This window comes from Hemitrygon akajei, chromosome 5 (assembly GCF_048418815.1).
Source record: "Hemitrygon akajei chromosome 5, sHemAka1.3, whole genome shotgun sequence".
In the NCBI taxonomy this organism is placed as follows: domain Eukaryota; kingdom Metazoa; phylum Chordata; class Chondrichthyes; order Myliobatiformes; family Dasyatidae; genus Hemitrygon; species Hemitrygon akajei.
In genome coordinates this window covers 138,486,003-138,504,264 of record NC_133128.1, presented here as the reverse complement: position 1 = coordinate 138,504,264, position 18,262 = coordinate 138,486,003, and the positions used below count along the sequence as shown (strand labels likewise).

Below are 18,262 nucleotides of genomic sequence, written 5' to 3'. Positions count from 1 at the left end.
AGGATTGATTTTAAGAGCCAGCCACTCTATTTGTTTTCCAAAAGCACCCATGTCTTCCAATTTCATCTATTAAAACTATATTTTTAAGTTTTTAAAATCCTTTTCTTCAAGCATATTTGTGGCACATCATATTCATCAGTCAATGGGTTTGTTCCCATCTGTAGACAAATAAGCCTAACTGGGTATGAGGAATGATGCCAACTACAATGGGAAACACATTATACTGGCTTTAAAAATTATGATCAAAATCAAATGTATGCAAGGCGCTTGCTTAAGACTTTTTACAGGACTGAAGCAGACTGCAAATTGTGTCCATCTTGGCCTTATACTTCAAGGGTTCCATCCTAAAGCTGTTCTTTGAATCAAAGAGTATGCAAAGTCAGTTGAAATCTTTCAGTGGTTACAATGGTACAAAATTTTCTAATGGTATTACACCTATTCTACCAGGTACATGAAGAATGGCGAGGATTAGGGACAGCTGCATGATTATTTATCTTGTTTCATATTTGTCAGGTCCCAAATGCAACAATGAAAATCTATATTTAGCAATATATTTCAAACATAGTTTCACATTCAGAGTGCTTAAACAGATGGAATGCTTGTTCTACCACAAAAACCGTGTTGTACAGGCAGTCCCCAGGTTACGTACAAGTTCCATTCCTGAGTCCATCTTTAAGTTGGATTTGCACGTAAGTCGGAACAAGTACATCTGGTATTATTTAGCGTCAGTTAGTCAAACATTTATCTTAGTATATAGTATATATTTTACCTTTCTATACCATCAAGATGGCGGCGCGACGACGCAGGGCGCAGCGGCCACTCCAGTAAGGAATATCCGTTATCTGTAAGTAGGGGCCGTGCACAATCCTGATTTGATTGAGACGGATGTGTGAAGCACGGAGGAACATCTGGCGAAACTTCTGACATGCCTGTGCTGCTGACGCTGCTACTGAGCGATCGGAGAGATCTCCAGAGAGGAAGGCCCCGAATCCTCGGCTTTGCCTGTTGCTTGGTGGCCGGAGCCGGGGTTGAAGCACTCGGCAGAGATGGTGCTCGGTGCTCGGTGTCGGAGGGCTGGTCGGAGGCACGAAGTTGTCGGAAGTTTTCGGACGGACTCACAGTTGCCACGTTGGAGGTTTCTTCCTTCTGCCATCTGCGTGAGATGATGGGCTATCTGGGACTTTGAGACTTTTTTTTACCGTGCCCATGGTCTGCTCTTATCAAATTATGGTATTGCTTTGCACTGTTGTAACTGTATGTTATAATTATGTGGTTTTTTTGGTCAGTTAGTCTTGGTCTGTCTTGTGTTTATGTGATATCATACTGGAGGAACATTGAATTTCCCCTTGGGGATGAATAAAGTATCTATCTATCTATCTATCTATCTAAAACACTTAAGAAAGGTATATTCCAATAATTAAACCACTGTGTTGCTTAGTAATAATTGTAGCTTTCATTGGAGCAGGGCCTTTCACATGCTCCATTATTCTCACTTTATCCATTATCCTTTAAAATTGTTCCGATGGTTGACCGACTGTAGCCTAACACTTTTCCAATGACCGATGGCATTTCACCTCTTTCCAAACACTTTATTATTTCCACTTTATTTTCAATCACGATCGCTTCCCATCAATGGAACAGAAACACTGTGAGCAGCGGGTTCCAAGCTCCGCCGGCTCCCGAGGTCCGCTGGGTCCTAAGGACCACCGCACTGAGACTGGCTAAATGAGACAAGTGGGGGCTGTACTGGGTTTGGGTATTTGATCATCCACAATATTCCGCGTGGGAATTTAAACTGGAGGTGGCAGTGTTTTTTTTTAAACGAGGTCAAGTTGCGAGCTCGACTTTAACCCAGCACGGGAGTGGTCTGTCACTAGATTGAACTTGGAAACCTCCGTTCTTGAGCCTGGCGCTGATCTCACTGCGCCACCAGCCGACGGGGGATGGGGTCAGGGTGAATCGTACTAAGAAAAATTTAAGCCAAATACAAAGTTAAACGCTCAACACAGTGTCAACGGCAACGACTTAAAATGGCAGACGGCGTTGCGATCTGACTTAAAATGGCGGACGGCGCTCTCCTTCCTCGGTTCGTAAGTACGAGTTGTCCGTAAGTCAGACGTTCATAACTCGGGGACTACCTGTACTTTCATTGTTTACCTTCTCTCCCCAGACCAAGAAAGTGTTTCCTTTGTCCTCACTTTCTGCCCACCAGGTTTCTGTTCTGACCTGAAATGTTCATTGTTATTCGCCTTACAGAGAATAGTGCTTAAAGTCAAAGGCAAGTAATGAAAGTAGTCATTCTTCCTTTATTCTTAATGTCTCTAAATTATCATTTTTAATATATAAACAGAAAATGATGCTGGCAAGTTATCCGCGGGCCATATATCATTTATGGAGCAAGGAACAGAGCTTTAAGATCAGTGACATTTAGTCAGATTGGGAAAAATGTTTTAAAGCTCTAGAGAAATCAGGAAGGGAGGAGAGAACATAAGGCACGTAAAAGGTTGAAAGTCAGGAAAGATTAAATGCCAAACAGGATGATGGTGAAATGCCGAAGAGGCGATGGGATAAGTAGGGAAACAAAAAGTTAGTCCAGAAGAAACCCAAATGAGAATAGCAGAATTATTACCTGCAACATTACATTTTGGAAGCTGTAATGCACATAGTTGTGATGACGAGGTGCTGACTTTTGAGATTACATACCTAAAAACTTTATCATCTTCATTGTTCAGTTTCAGTAACCAAAACACATCAATGCACCTCTTCCAAAAAAGACACTGATAGTGACAGAACTATAACATTTTTATGCTTTGTTGTATTTTTATTAATTTAAGTCATACACTGAACAATCAAATTAATTTTAAGAACACAATGCAAAAAAAAGTCTGGAATCCTCTGGGAAAGTCTATTGATCTTGAATACAGATTACTTATCTAAGAATTTTCAAAGCGGATATTTTTTAAAGGTTTCGTATAAATGGATTGCAATCAAATTTTCTGACAGTGGGATGTCACTAATTTATTGAAACATCAATTCACAAATAATGAATCAAAAATAATGAAGTTAACAAATTTCTATCTTCAGTTATAATCACTTGGGCTTGGTAAAGTATCACTACAAAGTACATAAAAAGAACTCTACAGTCTACAGCTATATAGGCAAACCATCTGACTGATCTGTTTTGTTCATAGATCCTAATTTATTCATTCCTCTGGTAACTTAAATAAATAATTCTACATTCTACTGGAGAAAGGATTTTACTTCCCTTCTCCACCTCACCCCTACACCACCAATTTTGACAAGGACAAGTCAAATTGAAATGCTTAGACTACATTAGTGGTCACCAACCTTTCGAAGCCCAAAATCCCCTACCTGGGCCTTAGTGAAAGGCAAGATCGACTCCAAATCGATTAGTTACGCGCATGCACACTGGGGCAGAAAAGACCGGAAGTAAAACCCTGCAACCCAGAAGCAGAAATAATGTATGAACACCAGGGGTCACCATCCTTGTTTTGCACCGCGGACCGTTTTAAGATTGACAATATTCTATAACGTCTAGTCCGACGGTGGGGGGGGGAGTGGGTGGTTAAACACGACCGGAATACAGCAATACTTGAAGCAGGTTCCTTATTGTCCAGTCTATTCTGCAATTTAGTTTACGTGGCTCTCGGCACTTACCTGCTGTCCCGCTTGCTCACGTTTTTAACGCTGGAAGAAAACTCAGTGGGTTTGTATTTAAGTGCAGGGTGCTTGGACTCAGGGTACCAAAGCAGTTTTGAGGGCTTCACTGCCTCATTAGACAGCCCCCTGCCTGACCGCCCGCCACCTTAGCCAGGTGCGTCTGTTCCCGTACCGGGGCCGCGGCGGTCGCAGTCCGGAGAGGGCGACCCAGCGAGCGAGGAGTGCGACAAGCCCATGCTTGCCCCCCTTGTAGGATCTATTGGCCGACAAAAGTTTGTTTCAGTAGATCGCAGTGCAGTAGCTGCTCTGCTACTTATGGAACCCTAAGCCCGAATTAGGTCATCTGCAAATATTTTAGCACCAGGTTCCCCACGAACATTCGGTGTGGTAAACAGTTTCAGATGCAGCGCCCATCTGTTTGCGCTCTAGGCCAGTAGCAATGGTACTTCTTGCCGGCCGCACAAAGCGGCCGGTTACCCGAGACCAACCAGTGATCCCTGACGCGCTTGCGTAATGACCTCGCGTGGGTTCAAGTTCAACAGTGGGAGTGACAGGGAATGAGGAAAGGTGCAGCTGACTCATATTGCTTCTTTGCAGCCCAGTGGTTGGGGCCAGCGCGTGGCAGGGGAGCTACACGCATGCACACTGGGCAGAAAGAACGGAACTAAAACCCCGCAACCCGGAAACAATCTCTCAACAATATCTGTGTATTTATTTTTCTGTTTTTTTTTTCCAGGATCTACTGGGAAAGTCTCAAAGATCGACGGGTTGGTGACCACTAGACTACATCATGTTCAGAGAGCTACTTTGATTCTTCAGCCTCTTGGTATTAATAAACATACAGTACTACAGAAGAAATAAATAGGTATTACAGCTCTGTAGCTATTAGAGTTTCTTTTTGCAGTGGTAATTAATAGTCCTATGCCACTCATTTAGCCATTCCCACATGGGAGGAGTCCACATACTGAACAAGCAGGATTGTCAATAAGGATCAGTTCAGTACCCTGCATGCTGACATCCTGCTGTGCTCTGCACTATCCCTCAATAATGAACACAACACTTTTAGAGATGCATTGAGGTGCTTTGGTAACTGAAACTGAACTGTCATGGTGATAAAGCATTCAGGTATGTAAGCTCAAAAAACAGCACAACTTCACAACTTGGAACTCCTGAACTTTGTGCTGAATTCAATAATCACAGATAATGATTCTGCTATTTTTATTTTGGCTTCCTCCTAATGTTTTCTTTATCTCCCTATCCTATTAATTTTAGGTTTTTATTCTAGTTAAATAGTTTTAGTAGTACTGATATTTGTTATAGAACTTACATACATTTTTACATTTACTGAATGTGGTCTTTGGAAAATGAGATGACTGTAGGCAAAATAGCGAAAATACAGAGAATCAATATGTTCACGAACACATTGGGAACAAAGAATGTGAAATGCACTAACAATCTTTTTCTCCAAGGTGATCTTTTTAATGTGATTTACTCAACTTACCTTTGATTATGCCCTGCAGCAAAAGTATTGAAATAATTCAATTAAGTACAAAAATAAGAAATCTACATATATACAAATTAGATATAAGTAAACTGCTTAGAAAACAACATACTATTTCATACCTCTTTATAACTCATACTATAAAGCTAAAAGGTCAAATTAATCAATATTAACAAAATATCAATTTCTCTGTGACTGTGCTAGAAATTGACTATATTCATTCCAGTTATGACTGGTAGTTTTGAACATTGGCCGGTATGGAATCTATTAAATTTTTGTTACATACTGATTTCCACAGGTTAACATCAAAAATTCCATTGATACACCATATTATATACATGGCTCATTAACTCACATCTGAGAGAAAAACAGTTCAGCATGCAATCAGACTGTCAAAAGTAAACGCATATAATAGCATTGAGTGTAAAGTGGTTTTGATATGGCATATAAAGCAAAGGATAAAAAATGTTTTTAAAAGCACATGAGAGTATTAAATAGCAAAGACTTGTCCATATAAGAGTGCCCAATCTTTATATTAACTACAAATGTCAAACCCTGATTTGAAATTGCTGAGGTGATACACACTCTGATATGACTTCAAGAACTTTCATATCCAGAACGTAGAAAATGCAGATAAGATCCTGATATTCTTAACAAGCTGAAAAATAAAAACTTCAACCAGAAAATAACCTTATGCAAATAATAAAAGACCAGTCCTGTGTTTCAAAACCAGCAATTTAGATAAACAAGGAAACGTTGCAGCATTACACTAGAAATATTCAACAAGCTGGTCAAGCAGCATCAGTGCAGAACTAGACATAGTTAATTTTCTAGGTCATTAGACCAACCATGAGAACTGTAAATTTGTTTTATTGCCAGCATTTTTCTAAATAACAATGGTGTAGGGGAGGAAAGTGTAGGTGGGAATATAAGTTATTGGGTGAAAGGCAGACAAGATACAAAAATTTACAAAATCTAATTAGTCTGGAGGGAATGGAAAAGGAAAATATCAATGATGTGGGGGGAAATTGCTTATTCAGATGATGAGATGTTCCTCTGAATTTCATTAGAGCGGTGCAAGAAACTGAGAACATTCAACATGGAAATACAATGGAAAGTTAAATTGACAGATCAGAAAACTGAAGTGAAAAGAGTGACCACCATTTCTATGACTTCTGCAGAGACTTCACTGTGAATAGCACACAATAAATTGAAAATACAAATAAATTGCTGTTGTTCTGAAAGGAATATTTAGAAACCTGAATAGTGAAAGGAAAGATGTTAAAGGATGGCATTTCATCTCCTGGTATTTAAATGATAGGGTCTCCTTTGACCTTCCCTTCTATTCCATCAGTTTCACTTTAAACAGATCTTTCACCATTTCCTGAAAACATGAGGTTAACGTGACAAAACTACATCACAGCTGTATACATGCTAAGCACCAGAAGCAACGTGCCATAGATTGCTAAGTGTTATCACAACCAACTGATCAAATCAAGTGTTCCACAGCCATGCCCCATCCGATTGTGAATGTTGGAGAACAACAAAAGAACTAACAGGAGGATGCTCAATGAACAATCCCATCCTTGATGGAGCCATAGTTCCCAATCACAGTGCAAAAGACTCTTTGGCAATTACTCTTAGTGCTGGATATATGAGGACATCTGACCTCCTCCTGTGACGATCACAGAAGCTATTCTTCAACCAATTAAATCTACTTCATCTAAATCAAGAAATGGCAAAATGCTCTGAATAAATAGATTCTGGAAAGCAGAAGCGGAGATCTGGAGCGGCATGGTAACATAGTGGTTAGTGTAACGCTTTACAGCGCTTGCGACACAGGTTCAATTCCTGCTATCTGTAAAGAGTGTCTATGTCCTCCTCGTGGCTGTGTGAGTTTCTTCCAGGTGCTTTGCTTGCCTCCCAACATTCCAAAGGCATGTGGGTTAGTAGGTTAATTGGATATTTTTTCTCTCACAGAGAAGGTAGTGATAAATTTTGAAGGCCTAAACAAACACAAACTCATAATTAACTAAATTGGGCTGTGATAGGAACCAATGAGAAATAATTATAAAGTTTGACTGGAGTTTTTTTTATTTGTTTCCTTGAACTGAGGCTTTTGATGTTTCTGATCACAAAGTACTGCAGATCTGGAAATATAACATGGAAAAAGAAAATGGAAGATTTACTCAACAGACCATCAGCATTTGTGGAGAAAATATTTCCCAGTTGCAGATCAACAGGGCATTTTTTCCAAAAACATTTTCAAGGAGAAAAGAATTGTTTTAAATATGAATTCCATCCGTACCCAGAAATGCTCAATACACAATTTGAAATAGACATAATACTGCAGATATTTCAGTAAAAGCTTGGACTTGAACAAAGTTCATGTAATGTGTATTTAGCCATCTATCTGTTTCAATTTCAGTCTGTCACATTGCTCTCAATGTAAATATATTTACGGCCAAGACTATTTTCTTCCAAGACTATGGAGCACATAAGATACTCATTTGTGGAAATGTCTCCTACATTTATATTTAGAGTGGTAATGTACTTTAAACACTAAAACAACAAAATGAAATTGTAAAAATTTCAAGAACTAAAAGCGATCTGACCAGTAGTTATTTAATAGTTCATACATCATGCTAAAGTACACCTCATTATTAATGATAACTATCGATGCCTGAAGGCTTGCAAGTGGGCTGACTGCCTGGTGTAGCTATCAATGTAAATCGTCCTTTACATCTTCAGTTGCAGAAACCTGTTACTTGGAACCTCATCTGTTACCCTTTAATAAAAATCACATCTTCTTTTGTGTTGCTATATTTTCTTTCTGCCATTGGTTATTCTGAAGTTTGATTTCTGAAGGGCTGACAGCCTTATCAAATATTTTTTTGCCCTTTAATGAAGTGCCCAAGGCAATCCACCAATTCATGTGGAAATATGCTAGAAATACATGGCTGAGTGCAGAGGGCGCACCAGCCCTTGGCAGAGATAAATCACTTACACCAAGATGTGATTAATGGCAGGCTGCTCCTCATGAACATCAACAATCCAACAATGCACAGTTGCAAGTTCTTTAATTCAATGTTTTCAAATTTACAATCTTTTCTTTCCTGAATATTTTTTAAAACTTGGAAACTGGTCAAACATGGTTCTTGAACAATACCTATTAAACAATGTTTTAAAAAAATAACCAAAAAAAACTAGACTTTTTTTTAAGTGGCTTCTGATTGGGAAATTTGGTGGCATCTAAGCATGATGCCATCAAGACCGATGCATTTACAAATCATATTAAGATCTGTTAGCCGGAGTGAGACTACGTAATCACAAAGTGCTAACTGCATCAAGAAATTTGAGGACAAGAAGGGCACGGGAAATGTAAAATAAATAACTAGTATCAGCAAATACATTCAAAGGATTTCAGCTGTGGCTCACAGCAGCAAGATTTCAAACACTCCCTTAAGTATTTTAATAATTCTCCTTTGAATAGTTCAATAGATTACAGTGAATTAAAAGGGTTTTAATTTTCCAAAAAAATGTGTTCTATTATATGTTCTGAAGAGCACAGCATTTTGTTGGAAATCAGGCCTACTTCTTACATTCCATATACGTTATCAGCCAATTCCTGAAAGCTGTCTGTCTTGCGACATGCAGGAAGAGACTGCATCATTTTCTGAGCACAACTTGATTAGTTTGACTGCTGCAATACCAAGGAGCCCCATTTAATTTTTAAAGTTATCCATAACCTCATTACATGGAGTGAATGATGAAACTCACACGCTTCTTAAATGTCACTGGAATTAAGAAGTCAAAACACAGAAAATGCTGCTGAGTGAAACCCTTCATCTATTAGTCTTTTATGCAGAATTTGAAAGTACAGTTTTCATCTTCAGAATGATCTGTTAGAGAAAATTAAATTTAAATTGTAAGGTGACTGTGTTTATCTTAAAATGTTTAAACCGAACAAACTACATTCATTGGTGAAAATGGGCAACTTCAAGACAGCTGGCTAAGACAGAATGTCACATATTAATAAAGACCTCAGAACTGCTTTGTACACTGGTTTTCTACTGTGATATCAAAACAAAACATATAAAATTCCTAAGTACTGAGATGTAACTTCAAATATACCAAAGAAATATTTCAGTTGTTTCCATCATGAGCATTACCCTTTGCATTTCTAGGACCAGAATAAAATATTGCAAACACATTGCAATATTATTGTATATTGTATATTAAATGTATATTGCATGTACAGGGATCTGGAGCAACAAATAATACACTGGAGCAACTCAGCTGGTCAAGCAGCATCCATGGGGAAAACAATTTGGGTTGAAATCCTGTATCGGGATATGAGAGAGAGAGAGAGAGCAAGAGAGAGAGAGAGAGAGAACATAGTGTGAAAAGGGGAGGGGAAGTGGTACATCTATTCCTGAGCCTTAGCTTGAATCATATCCAGTACCTTTCTGGTCTACCACTGTCTGAATCTACAATATAAATAAAACTACAACTGTTCAACACGTGCTGAAATTTCACTATATTTTCCATAGGCTACTGCTATTCTAGTTTCAACTGTTTTCATATTTTTGTGCAATTTTATAGTTAAAAAAGGAATATCTTTTGAATTAATCTCAACAGGTACTTACAGCTCTGAAATATTATTTTAAAGAGCCAGAATGTGATTGTAATGTCGTAACTCCATTATCACTCTTGGAATCTGATCTTGCCAAACTACAAAATACTTAAACTTCTATCAAATAAATTTCCTAATTTATTTTCATTAGTTGATGTACATATTTCAAATCTAGTCCGACCTTAGGTGAAAGGGATGGCACAATTTTATACAGACGATGATCATTTCTATCCCGTCAATGAGCAAATACCTGTATGACTCAATCTTAATTTCATTAACTTTCTTTCAGCTCTTTTCTTCCACCTTTACAAGAAAAAATTCATGTCAGAATGACAGCTTTCAAATATTTAAATTCCAATTGAGTATCATTAAGTGTTTACAAACTGTCAAAAGTAAAGCTCTCATTACACCACAGAATTGCAGCAATAATTAATAAAAAGTTGGCAATTAACATAATTTTCTTTTCCACAGACCACTTCATTCAAATTATTGTAGTGGGCTCACTGAACCACAAGAGCCCCATGACTGGTCAGTTTGGAACATACTACACAGATTAATGGACTTTTAGGTTTGTTTTAAAAATAAACTTGGTTCTTTTACATTTCCTTCATTCCTTAATTTCAAACAATAATTACACTGAAACCTTTTCGTTTCAGCGAATCACAGTGATAACTTTAAATAAAATGTTTATGTTTTTAAACTATGATCACACTCTCTGCAGGGCTTCTCCCATTCCTTCAACAGCAGGATATGAAACAAAAAGTACAAATGAAAATCAAAAAACAGTAGATGCTGGAAATCTAAAGTGAAAATAAATGTGCTTAAATATCTCAGCATGTCAGGCAGGATCTATGGAAAGAGAGAGATCTGACCTACAAGGCTTTTCCAGCACTTGTTTCCATTTCAGAAAATACCTAGGTTTTGTGCAGAACTTCCTGGCAACTACAAGAAAAATGTTTCCTGAAAGGCAAACGTAACTGAGGAAAGTTGCTTTCAACACCATTATCTCGTCACTACTAAATTAATAATTATCAAAACCAGGGCATCCGTATCTCCCTCTGCAATTGTATCCTTGACTTGCTCATTGAGAGACCAGTCAGTGCAAATTGGTAATAACATGCCCTCCTCATCGAGGACAAGTACAGGCATACCTCAAGAATGCATGCTTAGCCCATTGTTCTACTCTTTCTACACTCAAGACTGTGTGAATTGCATACAGCTCAAACACCATCTATATATTTGCCAATGACACTACTATTATTGGCAGAATCTCAGCGGCAAGAAAACATACAGGAGTGAAACATCAGTTGGTTGATTGGTATCACAACAACCACCTTGTGGTCAATGTCAGCAAGAACAAGGAAATGATTGTGGATTTCAGGAAAGGTAAGTCAGGATAACACATACACATCTCATTGAAGAGTCAGCTGTGAAAAGAGTGAGCAGCTTCCAGCTCCTGGACATCAACCTCTAGGAAGATCAATGTACCCAACATACAGAAGCAATCATGAACAAGGCACACCAGTGGCTATACTTCAGGAATTTGAAGAGATTTGGTATAATAGGAGCAGAATTGGGCCATTCAGTCCATTGAGTCTACTCTGCCATTCGATCTCGATTGATTTTATTTCCATCTCTTTTATATATCACCAATGACTCCAGCAAATTTCTAGTTGTACGGCGGAGAGCATTCTGACTGGCTGCATAGTGTTGTAGACACTGCCAGCTACATCACAGCCACAACCTTTCCCATCATCATGGCATACATCATTAAGGATCCTCACCATCCAAGACATGCTCTCTTCTCATGAGTATCATCAATGAGGAGGTTCAAGTCCCACATTCAATGTTTTAAGAGCTTCTTTCCCACCACCATCAGATTTTTGAACAATGTACAAATACTACCTTGCTATTCCTCTTTTGCCATTTTCTTTTGCAAATTATGCTGAATTTATGTCTAGCACTGTACTGCTGGCTCAAAACAAATTTCACAACATACAGTACATCAGTGATAATAAAGCTACTTCTGATTAAAATATGTGAGATGAAATGGAAAAGTAACTATTAGTGTGGAAACCTGATGTTAAATCCATATTGGCAGTCCTGGAAATGTGCATGTATACATAGAATCAATAAGCAAGCAAAAGAACAGATAAATGGATTCTTACAATAATTAACACTGATCAAATACTTGTGTACATCTTTTATCTCATGGGGCTCATCCAACTGATAATCATATCATTCACCAGTCTTTTGGAATATTTTGTCATTACTCAGTGAAATGGGTTTATGGAACCTGCAGCACAAGGGAGTAAAAGTGTTATTCAGTAAGAATTCTCAATTTATTCATGGCTTCAAGTCTTCCCCCACAGTTACCTTCATTGTTGCAAACTTATGAGCTCTGCCTATTCACAGATTATCTTCAAGATCTACCATCAGGCTATAATCTTTTGATTGATCATGAAATAGATCTATTACTACAGGCATTTTACAAACAAGAATAATGAGTAGTGACTCAAAAAGTGGACTGCCCCTCAATATGAAAGCATCAGTATCAAGTAAGGGACTCAAAAATTAATAATCGTCCTCACATAATGAAATCACATACAACATTTTAAGAAGAAAAACTGGACCGCCAACTCTCACCTCCTTCCCATAATACATAAAATTGGGTTCAATAGAGTATTTTCATAACACAGCATTTTTGTAAAACTTATACAAAATAATTAGCTAGAGTCAAGGTTCAACACAAGACGAGGGCTTGAAGCTATTGAATAGTTTTGAGGGGATAATAGTATTGAATGTCGAGCTATAATCAATGAAGAGCATCCTGATGTATGCATTTTTACAGGCCAGATGTTCCAGGGGAGAGCAAAGAACCAATGAAATGGCATCTTCTGTTGATCTGCTGTGATGTAGGCAAATTGGAGCGGATCCAAGTCACTTCTCAGTCAGGTGTTGATGTTTCATCACCAACCTCTTAAAGCACCATCATAGTGCATGTAAGTGCTACTGAAAGATAGTCATTGAGGTAGGTTACCATGTTCAACTTAAGCACCAGTATAACTGAAACAGGTGGGTACCTCAGACTGCCAAAGTAAGAGGTTACAGACAGGTGAACACTCTAGCTAAATGATCAGCACAAGCCTTTAGCATTCAGCCAGCTATCCCAACTGGGCAGGATGCTCCCACGGTTCAGCCTCTTGAAGGATGCCCCCACATCAACCTCCTCAGAATCTAGAACTCACAGGGTCATCAGGAGCTGTGGGAGTTCATGAAGGTGCCTCCGTGTTTTGACTTTTAAAGCGAGCATAAAAAGCATTGAGCTCATCTGGGAGTGAAGCCTTGTTGTCCTCTATGTCACTTGGTTTCACTTTCTAGAAGGTGAAAGGATTCAAGCTCTGCCACAACCGTCACATATTCTTCAGTGATTTAAGCTTAGTCCAGAATTGCCACTCCGCGCATGAGATTGCTTTTCTGAGGTTGTACCTGGACTTCGTGCATTTTACTTTATCGTCAGGCCTGAATGCCACTGATCTAACCCTCAGCAAGAGGCAGATTTCATAATTCATCCAGGGCTTCTGGTTGGGGAAGAATCTGAATGATTTTGTGGGGACACATTTGTCTATTACTGTTTAAAGTCCACTACAACTGTGATGTTCTCATTCAGATCCTCTGATGAGTCCTTGAACACAGCCCAGTTCACCAACTTAAAGCAATTCCATAGTTGATCTTCTACCTCCCACTATCACCTCTTTGTTGATCTTACCTCTAAGTGCCTTGCTCTTTAGCCTCTGCCTGTATGGAGGTAGGAGGAGGATAGCCAAGTGGCATGAACATGGTGACACTGAATCAAAAATTTTAAGAGATGTATATAAAATTATGGGGGCATAAATAAGGGGAATGATTTGTCTCTTCCAGTATAAGGGAGTTTAAAACTATTGTGCATTGATTAGAGTGAGAGGGCCAACCTTTTCACACAAAGGACTGTGAGCATACGGACCAGATGCCAGAGGAAGTGCAGTATATTAAATTCGAATTGACTTTATTACTTATATCCATCATATACATGAGAAGGAAAAATCTTTATGTTACGTCTCCATCTAAATGTGAAGGTGCAATTTATAGTAATTTATAATAACTATTATGTACAACAGGATAGTCAATATAACAGAAATACAGTTGTGTCAGCATGAATTAATCAGTCTGATGGCCTGCAGGAAGAAGCTGTCCCGGGAGCCTGTTGGTCCTGGCTTTTATGCTGTGGTACAGTTTCCCAGATGGTAGCAGCTGGAACAGTTGGTGGTTGGGGTGACTCAGTCCCCAATGATCTTTCGGGCCCTTTTTACACACCTGTCTTTGTAAATGTCTTGAATAGTGGGAAGTTCACACTTACAGATGTGCTGGGCTGTCCGCCCCACTCTCTGTAGAGTCCTGTGATTGAGGGAGGTACAGTTCCCATACCAGACAGTGATGCAGCCAGTCAGGATGCTCTCAATCATGCCCCTGTAGAAAGTTCTTAGAATTTGGGAGCCCATACCAAATGACTTCAACCGTCTGAGCTGGAAGAGGTACTGTTGTGCCATTTTCACCACACAGCTGGTATGTATAGACCACGTGAGCTCCTCGGTGATGTTTATGCCGAGGAACTTAAAGCTGTTCATCCTCTCAACCCCAGATCCATTGATGTCAATTGGGGCTAGCCTGTCTCCATTCCTCCTGTAATCCACAACCACTCCTTTGATTTTGCGATATTGAGGGAGAGGTTGTTTTCTTGACACCACTTGTCAGGGTGACTTCCTTGTTGGCTGCCTCATTATTATTTGAGATTAGGCCAATCAGTGTAGTATCTTCAGCAAATTTAATTAGCAGATTGAAGCTGTGGGTGATGACATAGAAAGTAAAGGAGGAGGCTTAGGACACAGCCCTGAGGGGCATGTGTGTTGAGGGTCAGAGGGGCAGAGGTGAGGAAGCCCACTCTTACCACCTGCCGCCAATCTGACGGCAAGTCCAGGATCCAGCTGCACAAGTCAGGGTGAAGGCCGAGGCTTCTAAGCTTCTTGTCGAGCCTGGAGGAATTATGGTGTTGAATGCTGAACTGTAGTCCAAGAACAGCATTCCCACATAAGCAGCCCTCTTCTCCAGATGTTTAAGGACAGTGCGTAGAGCTATGACTATTGTGTCATCTGTCAATCGGTTGTGTTGGTAGGTGAGTTGTAGGGGGTCCAGTGTGGGTGGTAGCATGCTGCAGATGTAGTCCTTGATTAGCCTCTCAAAGCATTTGCTTATTATTGAGATGAGTTCGACAGGACACCAGTCGTTCAGATACGTTACCTTGGTCTTTTTAGGTACTGGAACAATGGTGGATGTTTTGAACTAGGATGGCACTCTACACTAGGAGAGAGAGAGATTAAAAATGCTGTAAACACACCTGTCCGTAGTGCTGCACACATCCCGAGTACTCGCCCTGGGATGCCGTCCGGTCCCACTGCCTTGCGACTCTCCACTCACTGGAAACTCCTGTATACTTCGGCCTCAGCAATGAACAAGCTGCCAGTATTGGCAACATTGAATTGAGCATAAAAATGATTTAGTTCGTCTGGGAGAGAGGCAGCGGTGCTGGAAACTCCACTGTGTTCAGCTTTGAAGTCTGCAATGGTGTGTAGAGCTTGCCATAAGGTATGTGTGTTGTTGGTGGAAAGTTGAGTCTCAATCTTGTCTCTGTATTGTTGTTTTACTTCCTTGATGACTCTGAGCAATCGCAACTAAACTTCTTGAGTTCTAGTTGGTTACCGGCAACATAAGCTCTGTGTCGTGCAGTAAGTGCTGCTCGCACGGAACTGCTGATCCAGGGTTTCTGGTTTGGATAGACCCTGACTGATTTCTGGGGGACAACATCCTCAATGCACTTCCAGATGAAACTTGTGAACCCATCCATGAACTTGGAGACATCTTCATCATGGAAGACATTCCCAGTTGATGTCATCAAAGCAGTCCTGTAGTGTGCAGGCCGATTAGTTGGACCAACAGTGGATGGTTTTGACGACGGCCGCCTCTTGTTTCAGCTTCTGCCTATACCGTGGCAGCAACAAGATGGAGGAGTAACCTGATTTTCCAAATGGGGGCATGGGGGGAGCACTTTGTAAGCCTTGTGGAAGGGAGAGTAGTAGTAATCGAGTATGCTATCTCCCCATGTGCTCACCTGGATGTGTTGGCAAAACTTTGGAGAGACTTTAGTCAGCCACACTCTATTAAAGTCACCGGCGACAATGAAGACAGCCTCTGGGTGTGTAGTTGACAGGGTACTGATGGTCTTGTACTGTTGCTTGAGAGCCAAGTCAGTATCAGCCCATGGCGGAATATACACAGCTGTGATAATAACAGTCCTGAATTCCCTGGGCAGCCAGAAAGCTCTACACAGCAGCACCAGGTACTCTAGATCTGGGGAACAAAAGGATTTGAAGGCATGCACGTTCCAGGGGTCGCACCAGGCATTATTGACCATGACGCATACCCGACCTCCTTTACTCTTCCCAGAGAAGGTTTTGACTTGTCCGTCCGGAACAGGGAGAATTTAGAAGGCTCTACTGCATGATCCAGTTATCTCATCCGCCAGCCAGCTCTCCACAAAGCACAAAACGTTATATTCCTTTGTTTCCCACTGGTAGGAGATTTTGGCTCTCAGTTTGCTCAGCTTGTTTTTCAGGGACTGAACGTTAGCCAGAAGTATGCTAGGGAGCAGTGGTCAATTAGCACGCCATCTCAACCTTACCAGGACACTGGCCCATTTCCCTTGCCTCCGATGCTGCATCTGAGGCAGCGGCAGTGTAGTAGGTGAGCCTCACATTGATTGAGCAAGCAGGGGTTCCCAGCGTAGAAAGTAAATGCTGTCTTCCCAGTGTTCAGAAGAGTCAGTCTATCATATCTCATGTGACTATCAGCTACTTGAACAAGAAATGTGAAGGAAATCGCGGAAATTAAAAGTATACTGTAAAGTTGGAATGGAGCTCGAAGCACGGCTGCTGTATGCAATGTCATCTTGGACTATCATCTACCATCTTGGAAGCAGGTACAACTGCAACACCTAGAAGATATTTGGACCGGTACATGGATAGGAATGGTTTAGAGGGGGATGTGGGCCAAATGCAGTGAACTGGAATGAGTTCTGGTAGGAAACTTGGTCAATTTGGACAAGTTGGACTGAAGGGCCTGTCCCATGCTGTATAACTCTATGATTCTTTAAATAAATTTGGAGCTTTTGATTAGTTTTCTGGATGCCTGCCATATAACTGTTGCACAATACTTGTGCATTATACAGTAATTAATGGAGATGAAACTCACTGCTTTTCAGAAATTTGTCAAAATTAATTCAATTGTCAAGTACAATGATTAATTCCATATATAAAATAGCTTTTACTTTAACACATAAATATGTACCTTTTGCAATTTCACTGTCACCCAATTCAAATCATTTTCAAATATACAGAAAATGTGTGTTTTTATCTATTTATTTAGAGATACAGCGTGGAGTAGGCCCTTCCAGCCCTTCGAGCCATGTTGCCCCAATTCAACCCTAGCCCAATCACAATGACCAATTAACCTACCAATCAGTACGTCCTTGGACTGTGGGAGGAAAGCACAGCATCTGGGGAAAACCCATGCATTCCATAGGGAGGACGTACAGACTCCTTAAAGGAACTGAACTCCGACATCCCAAGAGTTAATAGAGTCACTCTAACTGCTACGCTCCAACCGTGCACTGATACAATTAGACTTCAATGCAGAGGGATACATGTGCACACGTTAAAGGGAAACAAGGATTGCAAAAAGTGAATAATTATTTTTATCTAACATGCTTGAAGCAGCTCTCTTCCTCCCTTGCACCAACCCCGACTCAGTTTCAAACACTGTCAAAATAAATGTAATTAGAACCAAACTACTGAACACATTCCACCTTATTTGAAATCAATTTGGAAAAAAATAACCAAAACTTTGTCAACAACTGAAGAGAAGCATCATATCAGTTACACTAAATACTACAGATGTGAAACTAAATACTACAGGTTCTATGGAGAATCTGCTTTCCCTACAAATAAGTTTCCGTAAAGTGTCATTTGAATCTTCCAGCCTAAATGGAGATTAATTTCATTAGACAAGGAAAGATAAACCATGCAATTTGTGCTTCAATGCAGTTCCCAGACAAGCAACAACAAATTGTCTTTGCAGTAGATTCAGGAAATGTGCAGACAAGTTGTTTTGTGGGTGGGGAGGCTATTTGTGTTGGCTACTATTAGTGATTGAATATGATCAGTAAATGAAAGTAAAAAGCATTGCAGTTAATCAAAAACTGATATTACATTTCTTAACAATTAGTATGATATCACTTCCACAATGGAACTACTCAACTGTTGAACTGGTCATTTGAGCAACAAGGGTCTCAATCT

General features: G+C 39.9%; 1 protein-coding gene across 3 annotated transcripts in view; it reads right to left on the bottom strand.

Moving 5' to 3' along the window:
• Positions 1–18,262, bottom strand: part of LOC140728217 (double-stranded RNA-specific editase 1-like) — a 332,491-nt gene that overhangs the window by 116,519 nt on the left and 197,710 nt on the right. The window contains exon 3 of one of the 3 annotated variants that reach the window (XM_073046635.1): positions 3,373–3,458. The exons of the other annotated variants lie outside the window; for them this stretch is intronic. The gene's annotated coding sequence lies outside the window, so the exon portion shown is untranslated. The remainder of the gene's footprint in view (positions 1–3,372; positions 3,459–18,262) is intronic. 3 annotated transcript variants of the gene reach the window in all.